Source organism: Periplaneta americana, chromosome 10, assembly GCF_040183065.1.
Source record: "Periplaneta americana isolate PAMFEO1 chromosome 10, P.americana_PAMFEO1_priV1, whole genome shotgun sequence".
NCBI classification, from domain to species: domain Eukaryota; kingdom Metazoa; phylum Arthropoda; class Insecta; order Blattodea; family Blattidae; genus Periplaneta; species Periplaneta americana.
The window spans coordinates 42,085,589-42,110,685 of NC_091126.1; the positions used below are offsets into that span (position 1 = coordinate 42,085,589).

A 25,097-nucleotide genomic window follows, 5' to 3' on the forward strand; every position below is an offset into this window, starting at 1 on the left:
GAAGCAACAAGAAGTCCCATTTTGTGATATCGGAGTCATTTTTGTGTTAAAAGTCTATATTTTTATCCTCTATAGGAAAAAAACGAAAAAGTCAATTGTCAATTTTTGCGACAAGTGGTCCCTTTCCCCTACCATCATTACATATATAAAATTGTTAGACATTGCAATAAATTTTCTCCTTGACAGAAGTATTGTACTACATGGCTCCTTTTTCAATCATTTTTTTCTATTTATTTTACAAATTGTTCAATTTTTTTTTAGTAAAATGGATGAAACCAAAACGAAAAACAATCTCGAATTTAAGATATACAGAAAACCCACCACAACCACAACACACACGTACATTAACAGTTTTTTAACTAACTCATACAGGACAAAATGTAGCTTTCCGTAAAATTGAAGACCTCCCTCGAATAAGGGTGTAACCAATACACGTTTCAGGAGAAAAGAAAATAATTTCAGGGGCATACTTCGTTAGCCTTATAGGCTACTTACTAGCAGAACCATTTGAGTAATCAAGGATACAAGTTTATTCAGCTATTGGATGCATTATTATTACAAATGAATGCTTCAAAATTACTTTTTTCACAGAAATCACATATTTCATTAATTTGATGTTACACCCTTTTTTTTCGAGGAAAGTCTTCAATTATACACAAATTGAATAGCATACCAATAAACAACGAAAACTACATTGAAGAACAAAGCACTATAAAATTCAATAGCACAAGCTAATACTTACAAACTTAATACAATGCACATATTAATAATAATTAATTAAAGCCCAAACAAAAACATAATAATCCAACAGAAACGCAATGTGAGAATAAATATGTAATATTAACACATCACAAAACCAACACACAAAATCGCAGCTTCATTAAAAAAATATACTAAAATACAATATACCATACACCACAAATAACTCCGTACAGAAATACCTCATCAGTTACATCAAAACAATATTGCAATTTAACTGGAATTTACAGATTTAATTACAATAGCTACCCAGATTTCTAAATAGGACAAACTGGAAGATCATTCCAAATTACAATGAATACATCAAAGCAATAACTAACCCATACAATACATCAAATTACGCAGAACGTATAATTTTATTAATAACAATAATTGCATTAATGCAGAATCAGATATGGAGATGCTACACATCACACCAAAAAGTCCACAATTAAACATATTTTTTGTTATTATTTTAGTAGGTCATTTTACGACGCTTTATCAACAGCTTAGGTTATTTAGCGTCTGAATGAGATGAAGGTGATAATGCCGGTGAAATGAGTCCGGGGTCCAGCACCGAAAGTTATCCAGCATTTGCTCATATTAGGCTGAGGGAAAACCCCGGAAAAACCACAACCAGGTAACTTGCCCCGACCGGGAATCGAACCCGGGCCACTGGTTTCGCAGCCAGACGCTCTAGCCGTTACTCCACAGGTGTGGACTTAGACATATTACAGCAATACGAAATCTACAAGTATAAAATAACATATTTATAAATTATAATCAGTACTCAATTACAATTAAGTACACATACATGATAGATATATAATAGCACGTTTACCTACTTACTTACTTACTTACAAATGCCTTTTAGAGAATCCGAAGGTTCATTGCCGCCCTCACATAAGCCCGCCATCGGTCCCTAACCTCAGCAAGATTAATCCAGTCTCTACCATCATATCCCACCACCCTCAAATCCATTTTAATATTATCCTCCCATCTCCACCTCGGCCTCCCCAAAGGTCTTTCTCACTCCGTCTTCCAACTAACAGTCTATGAGTATATGCATTTCTGGATACGTGCTACATACCCTGCCCATCTCAACCGTCTGGATTTAATGTTCCTAATTATGTCAGGTGAAGAATACAAAGTGTCCAGTCCTGTAACTTTCTCCATTCTCCTGTAACGTTTTTTCTGTTAGCCCCAAATATTTTCCTAAGCACATTATTCTCGAACCCCTTAGCCTCTGTTAGTCTCTCAAAGTGAAAGTCCAATTTTCACAACTATGCAGAACAGCCGGTAATATCTTATGTTAGGGTTTCGCAACAAGCTGTTTTTTTACTGTGATGTGGTGTTAGCCCTTCGCCCAACCCCCATGCTGGAGGATCACCCCTTATCGGCTGTCCTCGACTGCTTATTCAATATATTCGCAGCTACCGTCCATATCTGGAGGCCTCTACCCGCAACCTGAGGACGCGACATGTCCTGGTGCACGTTACATGACGAGTAACAACTCCAATACCACCAATACAGCGTAACTGTACAACAGAAGACAGGAATCATCGGAACCATAAGAAAGACGAGCTGATGGAGCAGTGGTTCATCACACGCTGACGAAGGCACATTAACCGTGTCGAAGCGGTACCGCCCATTGCATAAATTACATTACATTTTTAAATAATTTTATAATTGTTTAAGTTTTTATAAAGTTTTATTTTAAGAAAAAATAAGTGTATTAATATTACTAAAAAATCTGATGAATCAAGGTTCAAAGATCCTTGGTAGAAAATAATTTGCTGAATCGAAATTATTGATTCTTTTCTAAAAGTATGCAACTGAATACTCTTGAATGTTATATGCAATAATGTAGTCCCTAGCGCAACTTAATTGCTTGCATCTTAGTAACACTTAACTTATAAATTAACTTTGGCATTTTTCTTGGAGAAATCGAAAAATAAAAATATTTCACTTGCAGAGATTCAACATGTGCAGAAATTTAGGTAAGGTCCCATTTAGCACCATATGTTCAACGGGATTCACATATTTTGTTCCATCGATATCCAGACAACCAGCATTTGATTCCCGACTTGGTAGTGATGGAATTCGTGGTGGACAAAGCATCTGTTGGAGGGGTTTTCTGGGAGTATTCTCATTTCCCTTTTTAATTCCACTAACACTTTTCACATCCCCTCATTTGTTTTTCTGCCCTGAAATAATTAAAAACTGGCTGTTTTGAACTCTTGGTGACGTACGTTTCTCCGAAACTGGAAATGGAATTAAAGACTTCGGGCTCCGGACCCTGGAGTTCAGTTGATATTTTTCTGTGAGGCAGATCTGACCGTTAGGACTGAGGGAGGACGACCCGCCTGTGAGGGTCGGATTCACAAATGTCATCTAGGCCACCTGTAGGGCTGAAGTTATCATTGTACAGTAGTGGCAAAAAAAACCCGTACCGACCATTGTAGCTGATTTCAGAGCCTTGTTCACTCCAGAGCACGATAGACTGGTAACTAAGACTTACGTGGTTCGAATCCTGCCTGGGAAGGAAACTTTTTTTGTTCCTTATTAAAATTTATTCCCAATACTTTTCGATTGCAGCGATATTTTACGACTTAATTGACTTATTATTCCCAGAACATGAATTTTACTAGCAATCGAAAAGTATTGGGAATAAATTTGAATAAGGAACAAAGTAAAGTTTCCTTCCCAGGCAGGATTCGAACCATGAAAGTCTTAGTTACCAGTCTATCGTGCTCTGGAGTGAACAAGTCTCTGAAATCAGCTACAAGGATCGGTCCGGTTTTTTCTGCCACTAATGTACATAGGGAGCCAATGCAAGCCTAAGAGGATGAAAAACATCTAAGGTTCGGCCTTTGAAAAGCTAGCCAGGCATTCCATTGAAATCTGTGTGGAAAGCTACGTTCAAATTTTAGGTATAGAAAGCAAGAAGAAGCAGGCTAGAACTCAGAAATCAGAACTTAATGATGTGATAGTGGTGGTAGTGATATGGCAAGCCAGCTAGGTTCAATTCAATAGGCCTAGACAATATTACAAACTTAACACTCCACTGTAACTAAATTTCTTAACTTATTTTTAGCTTCACATTATACGAAGTTGAAGGAGAGAGTTTTGTGATGTAAAATTCTGCACGGAGTATTTCATGGTAATTCACATTTTTATCATCGCAGTTAAATAAAGAGATGTTTAGGTTATATCATCAGTTTGTGTACAAGGTTTTTTTCCAACTCATTAGTCGGATTTAGTTCAAATTCAGTGTCTACGCGACAATAAATACAAGAACGATTCATATTAATATAATCACATTCAGTATATCATTAATGGCTATTCAATTTAAATTAAAAACGCAGAATGCTGATCCACTGCGAGAAATACCACACAAGTCTATCGCGATTATTTGTACTAAACATAATAAATAGCAAATGAAGCAGAGTAGTATGTGATTCAATTGAATCGGTCGGAGCTGAATGGCATTAAGTCAAAATTGGACTTTTCTTAAGTATTATAAACTATTTAAGCAAGACCTATCGATCGGCGCAAGAAAGATTTAAGTCAGCTTCTCCTTGTACAGTGGTGGCAAAAAAAAAACCGGACCGACCCTTGTAACTGATTTCAGAGCCTTTTTCACTCCAGAGCACGATAAACTGGCAACTAAGACTTTCGTGGTTCGAATCCTGCTTGGGAAGGAAATTTTTTTTGTTCCTTATTCAAATTTATTCCCAATACTTTTCGATTGCTGGTAAAATTCATGTTCTGGGAATAATAAGTTAATTAAGTAGTAAAATATCGCTGCAATCGAAACGTATTGGGAATAAATTTCAATAAGGAACAAAAAAAAGTTTCCTTCCCAGGCAGGATTCGAACCACGAAAGTCTTAGTTACCAGTCTATCGTGCTCTGAGTGAACAAGGCTCTGAAATCAGCTACAAGGGTCGGTCCGGTTTTTTTTGCCACTACTGTACAAAAAATTTTCGCTACTGGTAACGTGAACGGACGAGGAAAGCATCAAGTCTTTGACTTCCTGTCTTTCAGCGCCGCGCCGCACCATGCGAGGTTGACCAAGCAGCCCAGCTGCTGCTTTCCGATTCCCGCCAATCCCGCGGACTTTTGATATCAGTGTTTTAGTGTAATGCGAGTCATAAGTGATTTTGTGTTTTTTACCCTACTTTACTCCACTTAGCTTGTATTATGATGTATCATAAGAGATGTAATCTACAGCATTCTGTTCATTTAATTTTGAAATGGCTAGCAAGGAAAACTGAAAAGGAATCCTTCTAAGTTCAAATGTAATAAGTGACTTTGTTAAGGCTGGTCCACAATAAACCGGGAACGTAAACTACAGCGAGAACGAGAACGGAAATGTTATTAAAATAAATGTATTTAAATGTTGGCATTCACAATTAATTATTGTGAATGCTCACATTTAAATACATTTATTTTAACGTTATCTCCGTTCTCGTTCTCGTTTTCGTTTCCGTTCCCGATTCATTGCGAACCAACCTTTACTCTACTGTACTCTACGTAGCTAGTATTTTTCTATATCATAAGATAAGTTGTAATTTATAGCAATCTGTTCATTTAATGTAGGTGGTAAATAGGTTACAAATAAATATAACTAAAATATCATGCAATTTTTAAATATTTAAAGCATTATGAAGTGTAAGTAGCAACCACGGAGATAAAAAGCATTAAGTCAATTTTTCTAAATTAATATTTTAATGTGTATGCGGCATTGAATTTCTTTTTTTATTGGGGCACACATAGGCTAGGGAATTATTCTACAGCTTAACATAAACATTCAATAAAGTTACTTGGTTTTCTTCACAATATAATGTTTTTTCCTTCTCCTGAAATGTTTCAAAAACTGACAATGCCTTTCAGTTCTGACCGATTCAATTTCAATATTTTAAATGAGAAACACACACACTGGCTATCCACTGCGAGAAATATCAAACAAGCTTATCATGATTTTTTTTTGTACTAAGTAGAATAAAGAGGCAAATGAAGCAGTTAAATGTTTCAATTTAATTTAAATTAAAAGTTGACAAATAGAGCTAATGAAGTAGTGAAGTTTGTGCTTCATCTACGTAATTATTCCTCCGAACAGATATCAATAACAGGCAGGGAAGTAGAGAGACGCTTCCTTACAGGATTGTCTGTTATTCTCCTCAAAGTATGTGATTGGTTCTCAGTCCATAAATTAGTATTAAATTGTAACAGAACTAGCACAATCCAATTTAAATTCTGTCAAAATTCAACCTCAATTTTAGTAATACTTACTGGCTTTTAAGGAACCTGGGGGTTCATTACCGCCCTCACATAAGCCCGCCATCGGTCTCAATCCTGAGTAAGATTAATCCATTCTCTATCATCATATCCCACCTCCCTCAAATCCATTTTAATATTATCTTCCCATCTACGTCTCGGCCTCCCTAAAGGTCTTTTTCCCTCCGCCTCCCGACTAACACACTATATGCATTTCTAGATTCGCCCATACGTGCTACATGCCCTGTCCATCTCAAACGTCTGGATTTAATGTTCCTAATTATGTCAGGTGAAGAATACAATGCGTGCAGTTCTGTGCTGTATAACTTTCTCCACTCTCCTGTAACTTCATCCCTCTTAGCCCCAGATATTTTCCTAAGCACCTTATTCTCAAACACCCTTAACCTTTGTTCCTCTCTCAAAGTGAGAGTCCAAGTTTCACAACCATAAAGAACAACCAGTAATATGTCTGTTTTATAAATTCTAACTTTCAGATTTTTTTTACAGCAGACTGGGTGATAAAAGCTTCTCAACCGAATAATAACAGACATTTCCCATATTTATTCTGTGTTTAATTTCCTCCCGAGTATCATTTATATTTGTTACTGTTGCTCCAAGATATTTGAACTTCTTCACCTCTTCAAAAGATAAATTTCCAATTTTTATATTTCCATTTCGTACAATATTCTCGTCACGAGACATTATCATATACTTTGTCTTTTCGGGATTTACTTCCAAACCTATCTTTTTACTTGCTTCCAGTAAAATTCCCGTGTTTTCCCTAATCAATCCAGAAATGCATATAGGGTGTTAGTTGGTAGGGCGGAGGGAAAAAGACCTTTGGAGAGGCCGAGACGTAGATGGGAAGATAATATTAAAATGCATTTGAGGGAGGTGGGATATGATGATAGAGACTGAATTAATCTTGTTCAGGTTAGGGACCGATGGCGGGCTTATGTGAGGGCGACAATGAACCTGTAGGTTCCTTAAAAGCCATTTGCAAGTAAGTATTATTCATTTACTAATAGTGTTCTGGCCATGGGTAAGTCTTTCATTGCAAACCCAGCATTCTCCAGTTCTTTCCTATTTTCTGCCTTTCTCTTAGTCTCCACATATGATCCATATAGTAGTCTATCACCTGATATCTTCTTCTGTCCAGAACAATTTTAGTAGTAGTAGTAGTAGTAGTAGTAGTAATAATAATAATAATAATAATAATAACAATAATAATAATATATTTTATTATTAGAATACACACACCCCTTGTAATTGTAAATGTCCCTTTGCGTATGGAAGGAGCACAGTAATGAGTTCAATGACCTCCCGTAACTGACGTACACCTAACGTTCAGTATCGGGACCCAAAACCCGCTGTCTGCTTTTAAGTACAAAACCTTTATGGTCTAAAACGTTCAATAAATAAATCGTAATGCAACAGTATTAACAGCTTAAAGAATAGTATAAAAACCAGTAATACTTAAAATACAATACAAATATATATGAAAAATATCTACATAACATAAAAAAATCGACAGTTGTCACTAGATTGTCCAGACATAAGAAAAAGTCTTACTAGTCCCGAACTGAATGAAGATTAATATTATTTTGCCATGTTGTATCGTCTCGTCGGAACGCTTTGATGTTTCGGAATAAAGACCAGCACACAACTTTTCAAACGCTCTCTCTTCCGCATTCACTTCGTTATATTTTTCCCCTCTCGGCATCCGAACATGGTTGGAAGGGTAAATTCTTTCCAGAAATACTGGAGTTTCCAGGAACTGAACGTACATATAGCTCCATTTGTGAGAAATTACAAAAAATATTAAAATGGAAGAGACTATAATTTTTTTCTAAAAATAAAATAAACAAGACAGATTGTTGAACTCGTTTTTCTTTACGACTCCACTATTTACATATTATCTACCGTCTAGTGTAGGCGTGTCCAAAGTAATATGAAGCGCCGAATCACTGCTGAATGCAGCCCGCAACACTTCAGTCAACTATGCATATGGAGAGGCAGCTGATACAAATCACAACGTGTAGCAGTGGTGGATTACTTCATGTAGCTGTTACCCAGGCTGTTTATTTGTCGAATTATCAATAAAGTATATATTTACGCAAAATTATTCCATGAAACATTTCCCTACATATAACACAATCAATATTTGTTTGAAAATGAATATAATGCATGTTACTCTCTTCAGTGTGTCAATGTATAATGCTTCTTATATAGCAGCGGTGGCGAAAATGTAATCGTGCGCCGAGCCACTGTGTAACCTGCAACGTGCATAGCACCTATGGAGGGAGGCGGACACCCGAAGGGGAAGTGAAGCAACTGTCTGACTTATTAACGGATTTTCATTTTCCTTACGTCAAGCACTTACATATAATTTTATACAGTACAAGGCTACAAACTAATGTTTAGTACGCGTAACGAAGAAAGAAATGAACAATAAATGAACAATATCACAACCTAAAATTAACTGTCTTCAGAATGTCTCTGCGACAAAGTTTCAAAATCAGGAATTATGTCACTTACTGCCAGTCGTAGTTGATCACGAAGGTATTTATTTGTCTGTCAGTCGTGATCTAAATTTGGTTTTTACTATTTTCATTTCTGAAAATAATTTTTCGCAAACGTAAGTTGTAGCGAACATAGCTTCAACAGAGCAAGCGAATGAACGAAGCTTCGGATATTTATTTTTTAGCAAAGATTTGAAAGTTCAAGATTTGTCAAATCCTTACATCTAGCTTTCATTTGACATCACATAGTAAATCAGTGAGTTCAAATTGAAGAGCTAACCGCATTATTCGTACATCTGCTGAAAAATGGTCGACGTACAGAGATGATGATGATGATGATGATGATGATAACAACAATAACACTTAACCTTTTAATGTAGTATAATGCCGTTTTATGTTATACAACCGTTTTCCTCGTAATAATTGTGAACAAATCATACATTAAATATTCTCATCATATTGGCAGCAAAAAAATGCGTCCTCCCATCCTACTTGGAACTTTCGTACATGGTTTCGAGAGAGACATATGCCACTCGCAGATCAGAGACAAATAAAAATGGAACGGAGTTTGACTCCAGTGAGTGAGAGGGTGGGTTGGCGAAGGTTAGAAGCAAGCGAAATGCACAGCTATCACTGCGAGCCACAATGTCTCGCGAGTCACGTTCTCGCCACGGCTGTTATAAAGCATCAGATATAATAATTAATTGTTATTAACTTATGATTAGTTACGTCTTTACTATATCAATTCAATGCATAATTCGCTGTAAAGAACGTAGCTTATACAGAGTGTTGCAAAACTCCATACTCAAACTTCTAGAGATTTTAGAGGAGCCTAAAATAAATTTCCTGCGGTACACATTGCCTGAATTGCTCCAAGACGTTCCCCTTGACATCCGGCGTCGCATGTGGTACCATCATGATGCGCAACCCCTCAGTTCTCTCTTCAAGTTCGATAGCATTTACGTGGCACATTCCGTGGACATTAGATAGGTCGGGGTGGGCCCATTGCATGGCCTGCTCGTTCTCCTGACCTTACCTCACTCAATTTTTTGTGTGGGGACATTTAAAGAGTTTAGTGTATGAAACGCCAATTGTGTCAGAGGGGCACCTCGTTGCTCGGATTATTGTAGCTACCGATCACTTACAACATCAACATGAGATACGCATTATCACGTCGTTGTACATCATGTATTGAAGCAGTAATACCTGTAAACAAAACGTCACCAAAACCATTTTAAATGGTTACCACGCTCTCATTGTCTGTCAGCAATGTCTGCGTTCGAAGGTGACGGCTGACGTAACTATTGCTTTCCGAACTATGGTCATATAACAAAAAATCTTTGTTTTGTGCTCCTCTACCATCCCTCGAATTTTGAGTATATATAGTTTTGCAACACCCTGTATATGTGTAACAAGAAATACTAATTATGTTTAACCATTACTGTTCCCTAATCTTATTCATCGATTCGAACAAAGAAACTTCAAAAGCTGGCGTCATATCTAATACAACCACACGTATTTGTGCCAAAATCCTTTAGTTCAATATACATATCCTGTATTTTGATTCCACTATCTTCATCTGTGAAAACAATTGCTCACAGGTACAGGTTGACGTATACATAAATTGTATGGAACAAGCAAAGGAACTTTAATACTATAACTTTATAATAATAATAATAATAATAATAATAATAATAATAATAATAATAATAATAATACATATTCTACACCAGTAAACTATATAGGCTCATATTAGAAATGTTTTAAAGAAGTTAATATAGATGGATTTATTGAGTAATATTATACATACAAATTTTATATTATCATAATTTTGTCTAATCCAATGCATGGGTCTTCTGACCGTTCGTGCTTTGTACCCGAAACAAGTTCTCCTTTGTAGGTCCCCCCCACCTATGATTACATCCAATTACTCTCTACAAGAATACACATATTAAAATGGAAATGGCACAGTAAAACACATTATATAATATATCCTAACCTAAAAGACCTAAAAGTGTACAGTTGGGTGTATAATATTATCCCTTCCTCAGTTCGCGTCGCAGACTTCAACAGCTGCAGTTCTAATCTTTCTCGCCTTCAAGAGGAACAATCCAGTCTTTTGTTCCCATTCTCTATTCCCCATGAGGTTAAGACATGCAAGCGAACTCCTATTCTGACTTAGCATCGAGGGTGGTACATATTTTCTCCGTACAAGTTCCAATTCAACACACAGTAATAAAATATGCATATATGAATCCTTTTCTTTGCAAAGCGGACATAGACGCTTCCCTTCTTCGTTGACTATTTTATTACCCGTCCATGCCCCCAATCTTAGCCACGCTAAGCCTGCTGTGCTGTCCTTGTTACAAGAATTTATGTATTCACACCTCCCCCAGTTAAGCATGAGCTCTGATTGTAGATGTAGTGAGGACTTTTCCGAACATTGGAGCTCAATCTCTTGCCTCTCGATATCAATTAAACGCCTCTTCACATTACGCCATACATTCCTCCTGTTATTCTCTCCTTTCTCCCACACCCATCCCATTCCTATATGATGCAGCCCTCCCTGCAGTTTATAAACCCACCCCTTTTCCCAGCCCTCTCTTTGTTGAACTTTGTAGCAAATCGACCGTAGAAGCGACTGATTCCCAAATATAATATTAACAATAACTTATTTATAATAATAATAATAATAATAATAATAATAATAATAATAATAACAACGTATGCTTACTCTAGGTACCCAGTCTTTAACGTAGTGTAGTGGCGTTATTTATAGGTTTTGAAAGCCACGTAAGATTTGCGGCAAATGAGGCACTTAATATTCTTTTCATACAAATAAAAATTTCTCCTCCCACTCAGAAATGAAGTTCCTTTATTTCATAATCGACACGGAAAACACTACTTCGATAAACATTGAGAAAGTAGAGTAGTGGCAAAAAAAACCGGACCGACCCTTGTAGCTGATTTCAGAGCCTTGTTCACTCCAGAGCAGGATAGACTGGTAACTAAGACATTCGTGGTTCGAATCCTGCCTGGGTAGGAACCTTTTTCTTGTTCCTTATCCAATTTTATTCCCAACACTTTTCGATTGCTGGTAAAATTCATGTTCTGGGAATAATAAGTTAATTACGTAGTAAAATATCGCTGCAATCAAAAAGAGAGGAAACATTACGTCTTACAGGACTCAATGGTCGCAATCCACTTTTACGACACAACTCACTAAATTAACACGCCTGGTCTAGTTCTAGAATTTCCCATCAGTTATAAACAGACGAATAAGTGATCGTAATATTTATCTACGAATGAAATTGCTTTCAGATGTGCACAAGGCAAATTTAACCCTAGCAATAACAAGATATTTTAAGTAACATGCAGTAACAATGGGGGTGGGGTACTTTGTGACCATTACAAAAATGCAAATCTAGTCTTTCAGGTGAAGCTCCCTGTAAAGTAGATTTGAATAATTTCAAGGGAAAAATTGTTCCGGGGCCGGGTATCGATCCCGGGAACTCTGGTTGAACGTACCAGCGCTCTACCACTGAGCTACCCGGGAACTCCACCCGACACCGTCTCAACCTTTCCCTTTTATATCCACACAACTCGCGTGGGCTGACGAAACGCCAGAGACCCACAACGAGTGCACACAATCTCTGTGTGACTTGGAATTGTGGTTTTCTGTTAACGTACACAGTAGCGTATATATTATGCAAATCTAGTCTTTCAGGGAAAGCTCCCTGTAAAGCAGATTTGAATAATTTCAAGGGAAAAATTGTTCCGGGGCCGGGTATCGATCCCGGGACCTCTGGTTGAACGTACCAGCGCTCTACCACTGAGCTACCCAGAACTCCACCCGACACCGTCTCAACTTTTCCCTTTTATATCCACACAACTCGCGTGGGCTGACGAAACGCCAGAGACCCACAACGAGTGCACACAATCTCTGTGTGATTTGGAATTGTGGTTTTCTGTTAACGTACACAGTAACGTATATATTATGCAAATCTAGTCTTTCAGGTGAAGCTCCCTGTAAAGCAGATTTGAATAATTTCAAGGGAAAAATTGTTCCGGGGCCGGGTATCGATCCCGGGACCTCTGGTTGAACGTACCAGCGCTCTACCACTGAGCCACCCGGGAACTCCACCCGACACCGTCTCAACTTTTCCCTTTTATATCCACACAACTCGCGTGGGCTGACGAAACGCCAGAGACCCACAACGAGTGCACACAATCTCTGTGTGACTTGGAATTGTGGTTTTCTGTTAACGTACACAGTAACGTATATATTATGCAAATCTAGTCTTTCAGGGAAAGCTCCCTGTAAAGCAGATTTGAATAATTTCAAGGGAAAAATTGTTCCGGGGCCGGGTATCGATCCCGGGACCTCTGGTTGAACGTACCAGCGCTCTACCTCTGAGCTACCCGGGAACTCCACCCGACACAAAAATGTTTAATTTTGAACAATTTTTTGACATTTGTTATCAACTAATAGTAAGTTTTATAATAATAGAGAAAAATTTAAATGTCATTGTAAATTTTCGAACTATTCCTTCAACATAACAGTCTGGAAAATGTTACGCATCACTTTCTTCACATTCTTCACCACACGGTTTACAGACCACAGTTTTACTACAAAAATTCTTAACTTTGAACTTTTTTAAATTTATAATCAGCAATGTCCACTTAAACATATTTTCGTATTTTAGTAAAACTATCAGAGAAGACGATTAAACAATAACACAATAGGATAGAAGTATTTATAAATGAGAATAAATAATATTTTCATACTTTTAATATGTTAATTACATTAAAATATAAATTTTGGAGATGGTGGGCACAAAGTATTGCTAGGGTTAAGTATATGGGTCATGTTATTATCTTATTTACTCGAAACAGTTTACAGCAGGTATGCTCAAAATTGTAAAAGCTCCGATTACACGGATGATGCTGCACTGCATAACACACACAGTGTACGGACTGGGCTCCGCAACTACATTGCAGCACCGTCTGTGTCATCGCTGTGATACTCTTACAAATATGGATAATAAACTGAATTTGAAAAAGGAAAGAATATACACTGTAATATTCAGTTATTGCATTGTGTATTACATTTAATATAGTTATATTATTATATCATAGGTAATGTTATTTTCATATTCCACAATACATTGCGGTCTGTTCAACATGTGGATTATTTTCTGCAAGTAATCGGAAATCTATTTCCAACGAATTTACTCAATGCGCAGTTGGATTCGAAGATGCTCATCTGTTAATCGGGATCTATGTTTGGATTTAGCAACTTTCATTCACTAAAATAATTATTAGCACACATATATCGAGGCGAAGGTAGCTAACAAAGTGGCAGCGAATAAGCTCATCTTGGGATATTTCGTTTTGTTAATTTTTTAATACTTCTATGCTTGTCAAGTCATATTCTCTGCATTTAGTTCTAAATTCTACGTTACTTTGTAAATCAATTAACTCGTCCTGGAACTGCACTCTCACGAATTGTACTAAATTTACTATGAAAGGATTAACAAAAAGATTAATATCACTTTCCATACGTCTAAAATCACTAAATCTATGTTCTGTGAATTGAAATTTGAGTTGTTCCAGTACAGAGATATAATTAACTAGGGGAGAGTCGGGTAGTATCGGACATAGGGTAATATCGGACAGTGCGTTTCTTTCATCTACCACCATATGGTAGTACCTGAATGACATGGTTACTTTCTCTATACGACATCACAGAAACGTAACCATGTCAATCAGGTATTATCATCGTGTGGTAGATGAAAGAAACTCACTGTCTGATATTACCCGATGTCCGATTCTACCCGACTCTCCCCTATATTTTGTTCAGGCACCATACATCTCTTTACAAGTTCACCATCCATGAAGGGTTTTAGTGCCTTAGCTAATTCCCAACACACTACATAACTTGCTCCTAAACATAGACTCTGAATTCTTCGACTCTCTTCAATGTTTGGCCTTTCATTAAGTGCTTTCAATTCTTGAAACTGTAGTGCCTCCGAAAAATTATTTTATCATAACATATATTTCTGTTGAAATAAAATCACCACAATAATAATAATAATAATAATAATAATAATAATAATAATAATAATAATAATAATAATAATAATAATTCCAATAGACCTAACAACAGTAATAACAATACTACTACTACTACTACTACTAACAATAATAATAATAATAATAATAATAATAATAACAGTAACAATAATAATAACAACGCTGGTGTATGAATACATATTACATAAAACAGCTTCCCTGTCACTTCGGCATGTTCTGGATGGCAGAGCGTATAATGTCATTTTATGTTGCTCAGTAGTATTCCTGACAGTACCTTACAACATTGTAAAACTTTACCGAACGCAAAACAATTAATAGTCTTTCTCCCACACTGTACGGAATGGTCGTTTGCTTACAGAAGGTTTTGACTGTGTCATTGTCCCGCACTGTTCGTGCGTTTACTAAGTATTTGAATTGCCTTCCGCAGTCATCCGTCGAGCTTCGAACGAGGAATCGCACGCTCTACATTCGAAGGTTGTGATTACAGAACGTAATCGGGAGTCAGAGAATGAGCATACCTGGTTTACAGTGACCATGATTCAATACAGTATACCGTACGTAGCATTGGATGTTTTTTACATCCAGAACAAGTTACAGCAACAAACTAGTAAGCAATTAAACGTCACAGTTTGAGATACTATTGTTAGGCCTATAAGCATAAATTCATTACCTCTTTCCAAAAACAGTAGGGCCTATATACAATTATTGCACTCTGGTTATGAATTTTTAAGGGGAAGGACCTACAGGAAATCTCTTTTCTCCTATTATTTTAAATACAGCTTCTATTTCCCTAACATAGTTTCATATCAATGCATGGAGCCTTTTAAATACATTTTTCCCCTTTGCCCTTTATGATAGTCACAGACATAAAAAATTAAAAATAAAATGCGGCATCATAAAGAGAATGATATATCTGCTCTCAAGAGTATCACACAATCACAAATCTTGTCTTCAATGAAAGCTAAAAGACTGCTAATCAATTTTGTTTGATGATTTTTAGAAATTTTAATTTTTATATTTCCATTTTTATTTTGCATTTTTATGAACAGAAAGAAAAATTGCACGTCTGTTTTTAACTTACTCTTTACTTTGCAATTCGACAATTTCCTCTTAAAGAATTATTCATGTGTAAATGTGAGAATATGTCCTGAAAATTTTATTCAATTATCTCTACTATTGTCTCAGATATTACATATTAAATGTTGAAAAATATAAAAATAACTCGGGATATTCAACGGAGAAGTTTGAGCACATAGTAATGGGACCGGAGCGCAGAGGCTATTTAAAAATGGCGTAAAAGTAATTATTTTCTTTCTAACGATCTTGAAATTTCGCTCAAATGAAGTCAATATTATGAAGTATTTTTACACTAAAATAAAAAAATGTTAATTTTGGCATATTTGGTCATTCCTGTAGGTCTTTCCCCTTAAGCGACTGTAAAAATTCACGCATAGCGAAAAATATTAACTTCGAGATTGCATTTTCCTTAACGAGCCGTCGAATTGAACCGACATACAGAGCAGATATTTCACCAATGAAAACTTTTTTCTGATATTACAGAAAAGTAGTTCACAGTAGGATATTACACGATTTTTGTTCGAGAAACTTTTACTCTTTATGACCTGTGGGGACGGGAAAGTCCCACTCGTATGGAAAGTCTATAAGCTCTAGTTCCGCGTCCTGACCTCAGAGAACAGACCGTTTTCCCCTGCCGCCCGAAGCCTTTCGCCCATCCAGATGGTAGCAATTTCTGTGTGTGTTTTCAAGGGAATAAGTCTTCCTCTTACGTAAATAACACGACTTGCCCTATTCCTGACTTCTCAGTAAAGATAGCAGAACTTGACCTACGAGAGACTGTGTGAGATGCTTAAAAGATAAAGCGGTTGTGTAAGAAATTTTCTCCACTCCACATTCGCCTGGAGTTATTCTTCCATTGCTCCATTACCGACATAATATTGTGTCGTGATCTCTCAATGAGCTCTGTAGTTCAGAGGGTCATAATTTCAAATTTTCATAATACTGTGGACTGTTTTTAATTCGAACTGTAACGGGAATTTAAAAAGAAATTGAAATATAAAAAATTAGAATTAGCCAGCAATTGTTCTTTTTGAAAATCCATATTAAAAACGAATTACACAATCATACACAGAAATGAGTAATCAATTTTCTAAGTATAGAATAGTACATTATGCAACGAGCCTATAATGGTAGTAATTAAGACGCGAGTATGTTTATGAAATGAGCGCAAGCGAGTTCCATAATTTTCATACGAGCGTCTTAATTACCATTATAGTCAAGTTTCATACGACTTTTCATGCGCGACCATATTTCTAACTTGAAATTATTTATAAGTATTCATGTTATTCTTATCTGACTGAGGAGCGGAACTGACCTTGTGCAATACCTCGTAAATTGTGAGATGTGCGCAGACGCGAAAGTATTGATTTTTTCGGAGAAACATATGACGACATTGACCTTGATATAATCTAGAGAGTAAAATAAACATTAATCTTGATATAACCTTGAAATTGAATTAGACATTGAAAAACGGGATGACGAATTGAATTTATTTGAATATTATTTACAATTAACGCTAATTATTATAGTAACAGAACTAATTGTCTTTCGATTGCATATCCGAGATTAACCGATACTTGCGCTTTCATATTGCTACAATGGTATTTTCTGATTGGTGGAACACCTGAACTTTGATGAATAGGTGTAGTTTAATAAGGTCCATTAAAGGGCTTCTACCAGGTGTATAATTACTACATTTCGGCATGGTCGAGCATAAATATAATTTAGGGCATTCCATTGTATCCTGGAACTTTATATTTCGTTTTTCCATCATCAGGGCAGATAGGCATGACAGACAGGTTGCCCCCTCTGTTGCACTCGTTACGTCTAGTGCAGAGGTCGTCAGCACTCGCTGAAATGTGCAAAGGGTAAGAGGTACCGTCGTGTGTGCCCCGTCGTGCAGCAGGAAGAGATAGAGAGCATACCCGCTAGCAGCTACGAGTGCACCATGGTGCACTGTGTTATCCGCGGATAAGAGACGCTAGCCCAGGGTGCTCTGCGCTGACGACCGCTGGTCTAGTGGTTTTGACATTAGTTCATACAGTCTGATCCGTTTGGGTATGGATAATTTTAATTTATTATTATAATGCTATTATGATAGTAGAAAAAATTTCATGCTGGTTATATTATGATTAAAATATGGGAGTTTCCAAATATGACAATCAACAATGCATAATCTGAAAAGACAAATGAAAATCGTAGATGATTAAAATGGCTACTACAAATCAACAGCGGGCACAATGTGTTCTTTGGTATGCTACATTTGAGAGTGGTCTAAGAAATTACATTCATGGAAGTAAATCAATAATTTACATAGATTGAAGACGCTATGTTGCTATGTTTTTAATTATCCAGCCACAAACTGTATATTCTGCGCAATTTTTATTTTCAACTTTTGTGGGAATAAAACCAAGTTTGTTCCTGCATGTCGTTTTCAGCTTTTATTTTTAATACAGGAACTTACTAACTTCAAAAGAAAATCGTGTAAAACGTCATTTACGTGTAATTTACGTAAAATATGTAGGCCTATCACGTAATTTACGCGGCAAACCCTGGTGACGAGTCACTGATCATGGTTTAATTGTGGCGAGTCATTCCACTGACTGGTTGTGACCAATTTTCCGGATCCACACAAGTTGGAATAACTAAGCCTGCTTTCGAAATCTTTGTTATCAGCACAGTCTACTATATATAGTCGCGAAGCTTGAGGTGTTTTTTTGCAAATCTCGTAATAAAGCGCTCCAAGCGGTTAGCAACTAGAAACAATAGACTGTCCATGGTAGACTTTCGACTGTGTCGTATTTCTATCGAGTGCTAGCTCGTTGCGTATTTCACATTGATGCTTGTGAAATGTTCGTTATTGGTTGTAATGAAAATGTTAGTGGCTAAAAAAATCGGTCCATACAGAAAGGGCTTCAGTCACAAATAAAAAAAACGAGATATAGATGGAAATCATATCTTTATGGGTGGCTCCATCGGACTGTGCAGAAAGGTATTCAGTCCAATGTTTGGAAAGATAGAAACTGAAGCGTCAGGCTCAGAGTTCTATGCAGAAAGGAATAGAGTAGGCATTTACAGAATGTTTTCTTTAGTTTTCTCAATACTAGGTCTAATGGACTAAAGCCCTTTCTGTATGGAGCGATTCAAATATAATAATTGGAATAATAATATGGGACAAGGAGGAGACGTTTGTAGTGCTATAAATTGTAGCAACAGTAAGAGAAAGAGACCAGAGTTATCCTTTGTCCGATTTCCGAAAGATTCAGAAAGGTTCCTGGGTTTCCACAAGAATGCTGTGCAGAAAAAAAAAACTCTTAATTTTGAAGTTCTTTGTGACTGTTAGAATACATTATATCCTTAAATTTCACAATGAAATGTTTCAGTCTAACCGAAAGGACATTAGATACCGGTTAAAGTTCTGTCACTTAGGCTGCTAAATTTCCAGGGAAATAAAGGTTAGGTCTACTTTTTTTCAGAGGATATATTTTTAATTATAGCTATTAATTTTGTTATTATTTTATGTGTTATTTTATTAAAGACGTAGAAAAATTAAGTTTGTTTTAATGAAATTTATTAATCACGTTTTATTTTCAATTCTGTTGGGATTATTATTGCTTATGCCTATTTTTTTCGAAGGATATGATTTTAATTATAGCTGTTAATTTTGTTGTTATTTTTATTTGTTGCTTTACTAGACACGTAGAAAAAGTCTGTTAAATAAAATTTATTGATCACGTTTTATTTCCAATTCTGGTATGATTATTATTGCTTAACCTCATCCCACTTTGTTAACTACGTAAGCATACACTACAAGTACCGGTACGCGTAAGTTACTCCATTAATTCATATTTCCGTTATTATTGTTGTAAAGGGAAATGCAAATTGATATTTATTGGTTTCATAGTTAATTATAGCTATAATCTTGAATGAGTGAAGCTATTATAGTAAATTTCAGTTCGTTTTGCACAAACAAAAATTATATTACTTATTTCTTGCAGGTATCTTCGAGTTTATGGTGGAATTTAATATACTTCATTAAAATAATAAATGAACTTTATCCATTTAATATTTCAATAATGGAAGGAAGGTGTTAATTTTTCCAAAAGAACACGACAACGAAAGTGTAACATATTTTGTCGTCTGCTGGGAGAGAGATCTGCGATGATGAGGCGATAGTAGCAATCCTAGTGGTGGGCAACTACCCGTGTTTGCATTTTTACTACATTTTGAGCTTCGCGACTGTATATAGTAGACTGTGTTATCAGATCATCCTTTCGTCAAGTCTTTGTTCCGTGTATTTTGATACACATAACATTACAATGCTTTAACTGGAAATTTTAAATTCTCTGATATATACATTTTATTGAAAACGCTCGCTTATAAAAAAAAACGAATATCGATTTTTTGCTGTCAAGAGGTGCCACAGTTGTAAATTCTGTGTCACCTCTTGGGGAAGGGAAGGAAGTTTATACGAGCTGTTCGCAGTTGTGGGGAAAGAATGCTTATCTGAAATGCACAGTTGGGAACTGATAACACGAACATGTCAACGTGGAATGGATATTATATACAGCAGATATTGATTCCTTTCCAGATTGGAACTTCACGGTTACGTGTGTTTGTAGCGAGGATGCTCGTCAGGAAGCGCACCGTGTTTGTGACTCTGACGTAGAACTTTGGGTATATGGACCGTGTGAAGAAAGCAACTGTTGTATATATAGCTAGTTTTATCTTTACAAAAAAGATTATTAATTGCATAGGTTTGAAACACAGCGTATCCATTCGCTCTTTGTTTATATCTTATGACTAGACCTCGGATTCTTAGTTTCTAGAAATCTCACTTCTCGTACATAAAATAGGCACTGTGGAGAAGGAAAATTGGTTCTAAAATGACAAAATAGCTTTTTGAAAATTCTGATCACATTCATACATTATTATAAAAGGCTAGTAATGTTATAAAATAAATACACATGTTTTTCAGTTCAAGGTTTCACGTTTTATTGATTACTTTTTTCCACTTTCCGTAATAATAAATAATTCTGTGTGTTATTTTTTATGTGCTTTAGGTAGAGCTTCATGGAGCCCGTTTCCTTCTATCTCCTATTTTGCTTAGTTTCAGCGTTTAACGTTTACCTCACATGTTAATTTATTAGCCGTTAGTATTATAAATTATTTTATCAATTTTAGTTCGTCTGTCGTATATAACAACACTGAAGGTTAAATGGGCCTTTCTTATAAGATAACTCCGCAAATAGTTGTAATCACGCAAATAAGATTTGCAACCGCAATTTTGCAATAAAGCGAAGCACTTTTTTCTCTTCAATTGCCAAAGCGAAAGCGCTTTACTACAACGCTTTTAATACACGCTTGATTTCACTTTCAAACTACACTCTAAAATCTACTCAATCTATGCAAATTTTAAATCTGCCGCCACAAATTTGTACTCGGTACTGTACTCGGATCAAGAGGAGTAGAATAGAACTACTCCTCTTGACTCGGATCAACCGAGTAATGACGTCACAGTACCTGCTCCGAACTGAACCGTTCCATCCCCAGCCCTAACTACGCAGTCAACATTTATCACGGAGGCAAGAAACGTGGGATTTATCACATCACTTACATTTTTCATGTGGTAGCTATCTTGTTTCTCTAGAGTTTCTTCAGTGGAACAGCAAAACTAGGAGTGAGGCAAATGACCAACAGGCTTGGAATTCTCATATTTGTTTTTCTTAACCCCAAACTCTCTTGCAAGGACGCATTTTCCCGTACTTCCTAATATTTCTCCTCTCATTTCCCCCATTCATTCATTCATTCATTCATTAATCACTTATATTCAGTATAAGGATGGCAAATGTGTTCCACCCACCAACCATTTTCTAAGCAAGGAACACACATTGCTTTTCCCCTTCCTTTCCCTCTTCCGCACTTACTCTAGTATCACCCGTACAGAGCAAGGGATCGAATCTCTTCTCTTACAAGGACTGCGGTGCCCCTCTCCCCACTCGCTGCCCAGACTTTCACCTTCAGCGAACCTATCATTTCCTGTTACGTCGTGCTTCGCCATCCCACCTCATGTGGTAGCAATTAAGTTGCGTCCATTTTCGACTTTCCCCTTTCAAAATTCTCTAATCTTCCTTGAAATTCTACGACGAATGTCGAAGTGAGACAAGTGACCAACAGGTTTGGAGCTCACATACACATTTCCTCTCAGCCAAATTTACCTTGCAGGGACACGTTTCTACGTACCTTTCAAATGTTTCTTCTCCCATTTTCCCTTTAATTAATTAATTCATTTATTCATTCTCTCATCCATTCATGATATATATATATAAATTCCGAAGGTTATACAGAAAATAACAAATTAGTTAAAGAAGAAAAAAAACATTACGGAAGTTCAAGCTCGACATAGTCATGTTCAAAATATTGTTTACAATTATAATAATTCGTTCCGCGCCGTGACGTCGTGGTCTAAGGCAGCCTGCCTAGGATTCGCATACGGAATGCGCGCTGGTTCGAGTCCTCATGGGGGAAGAAATTTTCTCATGAAATTTCGGCCAGTGTATGAGACCGGTGCGCTCATAGCATCGTGATGCACTTGGGGAGCTACGATAGGTAATGGAAATCCGGTTTCGCAAACCATCTATAACGGCTGGGAGGATCATCGTGCTAACCCACGGTACCTCCATTCTGGTTGTATGATCGTCCACCTCTGCTTCGGCATGTGGACGTGAGGCCAGCAGCCGGCTGGTCGGTCTAGGCCCTTTATGGGCTGTAGCGCCACGGATTATAATAATTCAAACATAATTTAAGAAAAAGGATTACTTTGAAAATTCAGAATGAAAGAAAGAGAATTCAAGGTGATTCAAAAGGTAAGGTCAACCGGTGAGGATATGATTCAAGACGACATTTATAGCAGGAAAGTCCTTTGTCAGTTTTATTTATTTGCAACCTTTTCAGAGCTACAACAGGTCAAACAGTTAATTCACATCCCATGACATTTACCCATACAATAAATACTAATTTACCTTCAGTTGTTTTGATCTAGGTTTGTTTACAAAGCATGATTTCCATCATTGATGGAATGACAATGGAACACACGCCGTGAAATCTGATTGACCAGCACGGTACCCTGACTTAACGCCTCTGAATTTCTTTGTATGGGGTTTTGTGAAAGAAAAGGTGCACGCTACGGAGATTACAGACAGAGATCATCTGCTCCAGCGAATTAATGCTTCTACAACAGACTACGAAACGGGCTGTTAAATCTTGTGCAAAGCGCACTAAGAGAACGCGCCCAGGCATGTTTGCGTGCAAACGGAGGACATTTTGAGCAGCTGTTCCGATAAAGTACTGTAAATTAGTAATTACTGTAAGTAAGTCACTTTAGTTGTGAGTAAATGTTTGATCTGTTGTAACTCCAAAATGGTTGCAACTAAATAAAACTGAAAAAGGGCTTTCCTACTCTAAATGTCGCTATGAATCATCTCCTCACCGGCTGACCTTACCTTTTGAATCACCCTGTATATCCATACATAACCAAATATGGAGAGTATGTATGTATTTTATGTTACGGAATTTATAATATTGATAGGCTACTATCCTGCCGTAATTCAAAATTATTAAGCCGACAGAACAGTGTATAGAACAGGCGTGGACGCTAATACATCAATTGAGTCACTGCAGGCCACCCCTTAACTTCCCACTCCAACTTCCCCGGATGAGAAGTAATGTTCGGGTGCAGTACGAGCAGACAGTAAGGTCAGTGACGGATTGTATCAGGAGGACATAATAGCTTTTACGAACTTTCGGCTCTCGCTGGTCGCCTAAAATACACCACTGATACACAGAGCCTTACTATGCGTTTATTTATACGGCGATATAAACGAGAAGGACATGGGCGATGGTTTCTCCGTCCTTTTCACTTCCCGTCTTATATTTTTTTTTATTTTATTAGGTTATTTTACGACGCTTTATCAACATCTAGGCTATTTAGCGTCTGAATGAGATGAAGGTGATGATGCCGGTGAAATGAGTCCGGGGTCCAACACCGAAAGTTACCCAGCATTTGCTCATATTGGGTTGAGGGAAAACCTCGGAAAAAGCTCAACAAGGTAACTTGCCCCAACCGGGAATCGAACCCGAGTGACCTGGTTTCGCGGCTAGACGCGCTAACCTTACTCCACAGGTGTGGACTCCCGTCTTATACCAAGGACTGGTATAGAACGAACGGAGATACCACTAACGATGTTATGTTCTAAAGATGATTAGATACCGGTACGCTAGAATCACAAAAATTGTATGTGTCGTACTACAGTTATCATAAACTATTGCATCTGGTTTACAGCAAACTGAAAATGGTACGGTTGTGGCTGTCCTCTGGGTTTTACGTGAATATGTCTGTCATAAATCAAGAGATATACATAACATCTTTCGAATGCGACAAAAATTCAGGGCGCTAGCACACTGGAGTCGCGAGATATACCCTAGGTTTATTGTACGGAAATTTTTGTCAGTCACCGCGGGCCCCCACGAAGTTCATGCTCGCGTCGTAGTAGTATACCCGATCGAACGAGACCACATTCGTTTCAATCGTGTTATTAGTCACGAAGTACGGGCTATATCGTTACATCGTAGTTTCCGCCCTGGTACCTCATATTTCGGTCTGAATTTAAAGACGTATTCACATAAAAAGTACAGAGTACTAATACTGGATATTTTCATAACTGTGATATCACAACAATGTGATATTCGCGAGACTATTTACATCCCCGCAGAATGGAAATTCGATCCCTAAACCATACACATAGCAGTACTTATGTTAGATAACAGGCTGGCTCGATGATGGAGTACCAGATTCAACTGACACATGGGCAAGGAACATCTTACAAAAATGTCTTACTTCACGTCATTTTACACATTATAAACATACTAGGAGTGTTTTATAACCTAGGCGTGTTTTATAACCTACTGCTGAAACCACAATACTTGGTATTGGTTTCACTATCGCATTTTTCATTCGTGAGTTCCCCTTGACAGACAAGGTATAATAATTGTCTATTTACCGGTGTTAAACTGTTCAAGCGGGAATGATGGTAATGGCAGCCCATTCCAAATAACAAAGCATACCAAAAGGAAGCCATTAAAAGATGAAAAGGAAAGTTTTCAATGTATTTAATAAAATTTCTTCCTTTTGCGATCAGTTCTTTCACTATTTATACACTTCCCTTCGAGTTCTCATTTCCGCAAAATAAATCTGGTTCTTAGATGGAACGCCATAAATACAAAAGCATTTCTTCACATCTGCTTCAAAGCTAACAGACAAAGCAGTGACAAAAGCTCATGACAGTAAAATAACACGCACATTCTAATCATATGCGTTATGCGT

General features: G+C 37.0%; 1 protein-coding gene across 1 annotated transcript in view; it reads left to right on the top strand.

Moving 5' to 3' along the window:
• The window catches only part of LOC138707607 (uncharacterized), a 785,510-nt gene that overhangs the window by 467,278 nt on the left and 293,135 nt on the right, over positions 1–25,097 (top strand). The window lies entirely within an intron of this gene.